The 9,941-nt window shown below is 38.5% G+C and overlaps 1 pseudogene; it reads right to left on the reverse strand.

The window, feature by feature from the left end:
* Positions 1–7,747: 7,747 nt before the first annotated feature.
* Positions 7,748–9,127, reverse strand: LOC116875094 (annotated as a pseudogene).
* Positions 9,128–9,941: the final 814 nt, after the last annotated feature.

Consider the following 9,941-nt stretch of genomic DNA (forward strand, 5'->3'; position numbering starts at 1 on the left):
TAAAGAGAAGCTGAGTTTGCTTTTCTTTTTCTTTTTTTTTTTTTTTGAGTTAAGTTTTTTTTTTTTAATTAATTTCAGCGTACCAGAATTCATTGTTTATGCACCACACCCAGTGCTCCATGCCATATGTGCCCTCCATAATACCCACCACCTGGGGGGAGTTTGTTTTTCTAATCAGAACTGAGACTGACATAAATCCTAGTGTGTATGTTTCAAAAAAGATTTTTTTTAAAGCCAAAAAAGCAAAACCCAAATATTTGAAGGTAGTAGAAATATTAGAAAAGGAGAATTGCAAATGAAGATTCTATTTTCCTAAGTAACCTAGAGAGTTGCTAGTAAAGTAAAAAGTAAAGTAAAAAGCTAGTATAGAGTTACTCTTTAGTAGAGTTACTAGGTTTTTAAGGAAAAAAAAAAAAGGCCTGTTGGGTGGGGGATGTAGTGGGGATTTTTAAATGACTAATTTTTGATATGTTTTATTGCCATAGGGAAGAATGTAAGTATTTCTTGAACTAAGTAAGCATTTCAAATCTTGGAAATGTGCCTTCATGTAAATCCTGCTTTGATAATCCAAAGAGGTCTTGGGATCTCAGCCTTTTTACCTAATAAGCCTATAACAAGCCATATCACATGCCTAGAGAGCATAGGCCTTTCTTTTTTCTTTTATTCCCTTTTCTAAATTACTTTCCTCCAAATATCTATTCTTTTTTTTTTTTTACTTCAAAAGATTATTGAGCATCTATTATGCATGGCTTGTATTACATCTCATGTTGGGTGGAAAGGGAGACATAAAGATGTGATTCTTGCCTTAGGGAAGACCTAGCCCTAACTCTAGCACTAACACTTAGCTCTTGACAGCAAGGTGTAGGATTCAGTGTTGGTTCTAGGTATCATTCTCATAGCTCTGAAGTTCTTCTTCCTTTTTTTTTTTTTTTTTTAAACCAGGAATTCTGTTATTTGTTGTTTGTAATTTTGTCACTTCCTGATTTAAATAGCCCTTTCTGCTTCCTCAGAACTCATTTCCCTGACTGAGACATTTTTGCTCCTTATCTTTATCTCTATAGTAAATGCGCAAAATAATAAAATTTACTTAAGTAAGTAAATTTTACTGCCTTCAGACTTCATCTTTATCAGAAAGGAGCTTAATTCTGAAAGCGTTAATTTCAAATTTATGTCTTATTAAGTCTAGGAGTTCCCTGAGGACATAGCAATTGAAAGTCTACATTTAAAATCTAATTTAAAGTTTAAAAATAAGAGATACAAATGTAAATTATATCCCTAATTGCTATAAAGGGAATTGTGGGTTCTTAAGTATTTGAGACTAAAAAGTACTTCTATTAAATTCCAGACTAGTAAAGTATGTAAATCATAAAGGTACTGTAAGGATAAGAAAGGGTTGACAGAAAGTTCATTTTGAAAGTAATTGTGATGGTTAATTTATGGATCAATGTGACTGTGCAACAGGGTGCCCAGAATTTCATCAAATATTATCTTGGGTATTTCTGCAAGGATATTTCTGGATGAGATTAATATTTTAAAGGGTTAAGTCTTTTGCCTTCTATAATGTGGGTGGGTATTATCCAATCAGTTGAAGGTCTAAACAGCATAACAAGATTGACTTTCTCTGGAGTAATAGGAACAAGTCTCCAGGCAGACTGCCTTCAGACTTCATCTGTACCATCTGTTTTCCTGGGCCTGCACCTGCTTCAGACTGGAACCACATCGCAGGTTTGGACTTCTCAGCATCCATACTCACGTGAAAAAATTCTTATAATCTGTGTGTGTGTGTGTGTACACACATCTTACTGGTTCTCTTTCTCTGGAGAACCCTAATACAGTAATATAACATTTGCTATAAGCAAATATAACATATGCTTATTTTAACACATAGCACACTGCAGATGCCCAATAAGTAATTAACTAATTGATTTATTAATTATTATGCTTACAGGCTTCACAGTCAAAGTTTTGGACTCTGACTCTGCTACTTATAGCTGTGTGACCTTGGTCAATTCTGTGCCTCAGTTTCTTCATCTTTAGTAATAGGATAATAATGTTAACTTCCATATAATGTGGTTGTGAGGATTAAATAAGATGGAGAAAGGAAAGGAGAGCAGACGATTTCCTGTGACCAGCATTCCTATTTATTCGATGTGGTCTGCGGATACTCTCAGAAAAGACAATGGCCTACATGGCATTTCATGGTTCTCTGGTGGGCCCAGTTCAGCCTTCCCTCTCTGGTGAAGCTAAGTCATAACAGGCCAGTACTCTGAAAATAGTGGTTCTGAACTCCTGTAGTATAAACATTTTATTTAATATAACACTTCCCCCCCCCCTTTTTTTTTTTGCATTATTCCATTAATCAAGGAAACCCATAATGACAAACAGCTTCTAAGAATTCAGGAACACTTTTTTAAAAAAAATATTTTATTTATTTATTTGACAGACAGAGATCACAAGTACACAGAGAGGCAGGCAGAGAGAGAGGAAAGCAGGCTCCCCGCTGAGCAGAGAGCGTGATGCGGGGCTTGACCCAGGACCCCAAGACATGATCTGAACCGAAGGCAGAGGCTTAACCCCCTGAGCCATCCAGGGGCCACCAGGAGCACTTTTATGTGAATTTATGTAAGAGACTCAGATACTGCCCAAGGCCTCCATGCCAGACTACATGAGGCTTGAGCTCTCTTGTAGAGCCTATAACAGCACAGTGCTCCTCTTGTTTCCTTGAATTTCCCATTCTTTAATTCCTCATGCTTACATTTACTTCCACTTTTATGCCATTTGTGATGAGCCCTGGGTCAAGTCCAGAAGCTCAGCCCCTTGGCCATTTGCTCCCAAAAAAATCAACCATAAAGAGTTTGTGAATGTGGTAATTTTCCTAAAGAGCTGAGAGTTTCCTTTACTTCATAGCCTGCTTGCTGTGCTCTGCCCTCTGTTTTCTGCTCAGGGCCTTTCAAAGCCCATGCTTTTGCCAGGATCCTTCCCAAAGATCATGTGCCCCCCATCTTCCCACAAGTAGAGTTTTCCCTCCCTCTGACAGCTCTTCTCAAAAGAGTGTGTCCCTACTAGGTCAGACTGCCTAGCTTCCCCAACCTGTCTGACATTCTGTTATTCATCAGTAAAAACATTTTTGTGTTTGCGTCCAATGATAGTAGTTATGTGTTATGCATATTGTTTATACAAACCACAGACAGGGCTTGCTTTCTGTATGTATTTAAGGTCTCCGGGTACTAATTACAGTGACCAGGGGGCCCCAGGACTTAACAGACTGGGGACCACTCACAAAAATCTCTCCACTATTGATATTTTATGAAGACATTGTCCATGGATTTATTTATATTCTCGTTCTTATCTGCTCTTGTGTCTTAATAAAAACCTAAAGTTCATCCCACTTAAGAAAAATTGTGCATATTTCCATTTACCCTAAATTTGTCCCCACTTAAATTAAAAAAAAAAATTTTACTTATTTATTTGACAGAGAGAGAGAGATCACAAGTAGGCAGAGAGGCAGGCAGAGAGAGAGGGTAAAGCAGGCTCCCCGCCGAGCAGAGAGCCTGACGCGGCGCTCAATCCCAGGACCCTGAGCTCATGACCTGAGCCAAAGGCAGAGGCTTACCCACTGAGCCACGCAGGCACCCTTGTCTCCACTTAAATTTTAAGCATGTATTTCCTTTATTACATTCCAGGCCCTAGTGAACACATTCAGTATACTTCAATATTTTATAGGCATTGATCTTTTCTACCTTTGGCTTTAGCTGTTCCATCTTGAATAATGCTGATTTGTCCCCATGTTTTAGCTTCCAGCTCTTATGGTACCAGCGTGGGAATATTACAGATAGTCAATGTTTTCAGTTGCTCTCATGTCAATACATTTTGCTAATTGCATTGATATTAGAAAGGAAGGCATCTGTCCATTTTCTCCTCTCTGGGTTGTTTAGGAGAAAATGCTGACATGACATTAATAGAAATTCTTCTGTGAAAGATTTGTTTTGCAGTAAAGAAAACTTGGAGATTTCAATCTCTTCTAATCAGTAAGCAAAAATTTTGGCCCACTGGACAATTTTAATTTTTGTGGTATAAACTAGGCACTAGTTAAAACCAGGGGTGTAAGCATTATTTTTATTTCCTCTGTTTGTCATTACTGAATGCTCTTACAGTCTTCCCATGAGAAAAGACCATGTACCCAACAGTTTAGTTCTGGACCAAAAAATGCAGTGATTACTGGTGAGTGCAGAGTCAGCAGCTGCAGGGAGTAGGTTTTGGGTTTAAAATCTAACATTCAGAAAATACTCATTAAACTTCAACTATGTATGTACCAGGTGCTATTCTGGCAACATTCCTGATACTCAGGGGCTTATAATTTAGGATGGAGATCGGAGGAGACCAGCGATCGGAAAACAACTTTGATGCCGAGTGGTAACCTCTTGAGAGAGGGCGCAGATGGGAACCCTGCGAAGGGGGAGAACCCACCCTGCTGGAACCAGGGAAGATTTCACTTGTGGAGCCTTAGGGGTGGCCGGCGGTGGGTCAGGGAGAGCATTTGATGCAGAAGGCAAGGCAGTGGAGGTGGGAAGGTGGAGGACAGGTATGAGAGCAAGTGATTGTGTGAAGAAAGGTACTGAAATTTCAGTCTGCCATGGTAGGTTGTGTCTGAGGAGGGAGGATCTTCAGGATGAGGCTAAGAAAGTTCTGTGATCCATGATTCTTCCCCAAGCCCTGTAGATCTGTAGGGTCCCATTTTTTTTTTTAATAGTATGTGTACTAATGTATACTGGTTATTCTGTTTATATGCCTACTAATTATATTACTTTGTGAGTAATTTGAAGTCCTGGTAAGTCATTTGTTTATCTTTATATCGTAGATAACTAGCAGGACACCTACCACATGGAAGGTGCTTAGTCCATGTGGAATTGATTGAAGCCCATCTTAAGTTTTGTTTTGTTGCAGGAATAACATTCATGACCTGAAAAGACGTCTCCCTCTCACCTTCCTTGTCCCTCCCCATCTCACACACACACACACACACACACACACACTTTCCAAAGGAAACATGTTTTGAAAGCTGACTTTTTCCTCTGAAGGTTACTGATTCCCAGTTTTCTTACTGAATTTGGCAGGATCTATTTTGTATGAGTTGCAGCTTTGAAGACTGCAAAAGCTGTTGTCAGCTTGGTGATTATATTTTATATTCTCAATTTTGTGGGGCAACAGTGTGTGAAAGATTTGGACTCAGTTGTCTCAGAAATTACAGATTACTGGCAGCATTCACTCTACTAGTTTTAAATAGAAGATATATTTCTATCTATCTATCTATCTATCTAACTATCCATTTATCTATAACTTTTGATGGTCCCCATTTCTACAGAATAAAGTCCAAAATTTTGCATGGGATTTAAGACCCATAGCAATATGCCCAAATAACCTCTTGTTTCTTGCTGTTTTCCCTCTTGTGCTTACGTTTTAGCTAAAGAGAACCCCTCACCCTCCACAGGTGCCATCATCTCTTTCAGTCCTCCTATCTTTGTGGTGTTCCCTCTGCTGTATATACGTTAGTGACTGTAATAAACTTCCCAAACTCAGGGGCTTAATATGATTAAAATATCCTTATTTTTGCTAAGATAAGAGTGGAATGCAATCACTCTTAGAGGGTGTCCTTTCTCCACGTGTTTTCAGGGATCCCGGTTTCTTCTATCCTGTGGCTCCCCCATGTTCACACCATGACTCCCAAGGTTGTCCTCATCATCTCCAGGCTAGCCAGCTGGAAGGGAAAATGCATGAGAGTCATGAGTCATGGGGCCAAACAGGCCAAGCCTGGAAACAACAGATGTTACTTCTCACATTTTATTGGTCAGAACTGACACATGGCCATCTCTAGCCACAAGGGAGACTGGTAAGCATAATCTGGCAATGCTCCAGGAGAAAAAGGAAATGTTTTTTGGTGACTTGCTAACCAGTATCCTCCACAGTCTTTCCTTCTGGTCACAAATTATTCCATTCCTCCTTTCTTTCATTGAGCATACACATTTCTCTTGATAACCCAAAGACCTATGAAGTCAGTAAAGTGGCACAAATTTCAGATCTTCAGATGATGAACATGGTGTCTGGATGTGGCTTCTTGTGGCAATCTGTCAATAAAAAGGTGATTCATCCCTTCTCCTTTTCAATGTACAGTGGTTAAGTCAGGTACAGGATGATGCTAAAAAAATCCAAACAACCCCCTTCCCCCAACCTCTTTTGGAAAACAGAAGAATGCAAGACACTTAGCAATCTCTCATTGCTAGTATATATGAAATCCTGAACAGGCATTATGAAGGATAGTATCCTGTCCTCACAAGATGGGGTGGGAAGTTCCTTCCCAGATTAGATTCTGATTTTGCTCTCCTGGTAGAACTCCCTTGTCCATGGTCCTTGGTCCATCCTCTGGGAGGGTCTTCCATGTCCTATTTTCCATGGCTATACCTAAAGGAGTACATTTGGGAGTGTATTCTTCTTGAAGGCTATATAACTTTCATAGCCTGTGTCCTGTTTGTGCAAGTGTGAGGTCCAGAGGATTGTTCTGATGCTCAAGTAGTCCAAGGCTTTTTCAGGTTGGGATTATGTTTATTTGGCAGTACAATTCACTCAGAAACATAGAAGGCTTTCAATTTGCTAGTGTCTAGTGAGTTCCATGTGCCAGTTAATATATCCAAAATTTTGCCTAGATGTCATTCTCAAGTCTTATTTGCTTTTTTCCCCCAAGACCTTTCTTCTCAATTTAATGGTGGCTACCTTGAGGTCAGTAGATTTGGGTGGAGGTCATACCATTAATGTAATCTTTGTAATAATATTGACAATTTCAAACAATTTATATTATTGTTTGCTAATATTTCAAAGAGTAGTATATTAAAATATATCATCTTTGATAAATTAATATTCACTTAGAAAATCTTTTTACAGGTAATATATACAGGACTTAAAGTTAAAAATATAAATTTTATGAACATTTTAAGAATTTTTGAGATTTTGGCTATAAATTTTATTATAACTATTATTTTGAAACATTATCAGAAAAGAATACCTGAATTCTTCTGAAACCACTAATTCTATTTAGTTATCCAGTGGCTCTTTTCAATAACATTAGTAAGAAAATACATTTACAGTTTTATACTGTAATCATATGTCAAATAATTAGAATAGAATAAATGTTGACATAGATACTAGGTGGAATATTGTTTACATATGTTAAAACAATTTTTTTTCACTCATTTGAATTAAAAAAATGAAATATTTGGGATTCCTGGATGGCTCAGTCAGTTAGGCATCTGCATCCACTCAGCAGGGAAGCTGCTTCTCCCTCTGCCTGCTACTCCCCCTGCTTGTGCCCTCTTTCTGACAGATAAAATCTTTTTTTAAAATGAGATACTAAAATCTTATTCTAATGCTCCAAAAATGTTTGCAAACTTTTTTTTTTTTTTAAGATTTATTTATCTTAGAGAGTGTGGTGGGGAGGGGCAGAGGGAGAGGAAGAGAGAATCTCAAGCAGACTCCCCACTGAATGTGGAACCTGATTTAGGGCTCCATCTCATGACCCTGAGATCATGACCTGAGCCAAAATCAAGAATCAGATGCTTAACTGACTGAGCCACCCAGACACCACTGGAAACATTTTTCTTAATTTTTAACAAAGAAATCTATCCCAGTGACTTTAGTAATAGTCATTACAACCAAATACAATTACTATTTCATGGTCTTAATAGTTTATAGGACTTAATTATGTTTGAAGGTGTGATGAAGTAGCTCCATCTTTCCTTTTGGTTATGTGGTTTGAAATCATAGTTCTGACTAGTGGACATTCTCTTGACGAAACCATGAGGTAATGCATTCTTTGGGAAATATATACTGACAGATGGGAAAAATAATCTTATGAAATTCTGCTTGACATATTGGTCAAATATCATCTGAACAAGTCACTTTGTAGCTTGGTCATGTAAAGAATATTCACAAAACCTGTCTGAAAATCCTTATCTTAAAAAAAAAATCCAAAAACATTAAAATGAGGTAGAATAAAGCTAGTAACATCTGAAGATTCTAGTTATATTACCAAACTCCCTGTGGTTAATAAGGTAATGGAACAAAACAGATATGGGAACAAAATTCACTTATACTGATACAATTCTTCTAAGAACGCATACCAGTAATTCTTGGATTTAAAAAGCATCATGAAAGAAGGTACCAATAAAATAAGGCATTTCAAGCCTATGAAAAAGACTTTCAGAATGAAGACTGTAGTTCCGGTAATCCAAAGTACTTTCCAGAAGCTTGAATGACCCAAAGTAGGATTTATAAAGATTAAGTTGTAATAAAGTGACTGAAAATGAAAGAGAAGAGGAAAAAGGGGAGCCCTCTTACACTGTTGGTGGGAATGCAAGTTGGTGCAGCCACTTTGGAAAACAGCGTGGAGATTCCTTAAGATATTAAAAATAGAGCTACCTTATGACCCTGCAATTGCACTACTGGGTATTTACCCCAAAGATACAGATGTAGTGAAAAGAAGGGCCGTCTGTACCCCAATGTTCATAGCAGCAATGGCCACAATCTCCAAACTGTGGAAAGAGCCAGGATGCCCTTCAACAGACAAGTGGATAAAGAAGATATGGTCCATACATACAATGGAGTATTATGCCTCCATCAGTAAGGATGAATACCCAACTTTTGTATCAACATGGATGGGACTGGAAGAGATTATGCTGAGTGAAATAAGTCAAGCAGAGAGAGTCAATTATCATACAGTTTCACTTACTTGGGGAGCATAAGGAATAGCATGGAGGACATTAGGAGAAGGAAAGGAAAAACGAATTGGGGGAAATTGGAGGGGGAGACAAACCATGAGAGACTGTGGACTCTGAGAAACAAACTGAGGGTTTTGGAAGGGCGAGGAGTCAGGGAGGATGGGTAAGCCTGGTAGTGGGTATTAAGGAGGACGCTGCGTGTGGTGCATAAACAATGAATCTTGGAACACTGAAAAAATAAGATTAAAAAAAAAAGATCCTGCCAAGAATACAAGTAACCAAGTGTACTGAATCTTTGGGCACTTTTTCTTAGAAAAAGCCCAAATTACAGTGCTTTTGTTGGCATACATTGAAGTTGTTAGAAGCCCATGTTTCTGAAGCTTCGATTTTCCACACATCCTTTAGGCATGGGGATCATCTAAATAAGAACATCTCAGAAATGAAGGCAAGGCCTTCTCCTGTCTATCTTGTTGCATGAGCACTTTGGGAGGTTGATGCTGCTGCGTTGTCCACAGTTCCTAGAGGGTGGCATGACCCTTGAATACGTTTTCTCTGATCCATATTCCTTTGCATCAGGACTGTGTTTCTCTAATGATGAGAGGATGGAAGTCTCGCAGTGGTGTCAGGGACAGTGGGAGATAGTCCTACATCTTCAGTCAGGGTCCTTACCTCCAAACCCCACTACAACTAACTTTGTTAGCCTCAATAGCAGCAGCAAAGCTAGGTTTCAATGGGATTTTGTGTTCAAATATTTTTCTCAAAAATTGTCTTAAAATTTGGGTTCTAATAGTTTTCATATATCCTTCCTAGTCAGACCCCCCCCCCCAATTTCTGGACCCTCAATTGCTTCTTACAAACTGGCCAATTATTCCCTGAGCTCCTTTCTTACAATACTTTGCTTGACATACAAAATAAACGTATGCCCAGAGTTATTCTCTTGCCAACCGCTTCCCCCAGAGTTACAGTCTCAGTGGGCATGTGGTCTACTTTCCAAGTTATCCTAGGCCAGTTTAACACAGGTTTTGTCCCTGTGTAATTTGGGTGTTCATTTTTACAACTCTGTGATAGAGTCCTTTATAATAGTCCTGACATCTTCCATTTTTTTTAAATTTCCAAAGCTTTTTTGACTATTATATATTCTCTGCCCACCTCAACTCTATGCTGAAGCTCCATATA

This window comes from Lontra canadensis, unplaced genomic scaffold, assembly GCF_010015895.1.
Source record: "Lontra canadensis isolate GAN:19392208 unplaced genomic scaffold, GSC_riverotter_1.0 scaffold40, whole genome shotgun sequence".
Taxonomy (NCBI): domain Eukaryota; kingdom Metazoa; phylum Chordata; class Mammalia; order Carnivora; family Mustelidae; genus Lontra; species Lontra canadensis.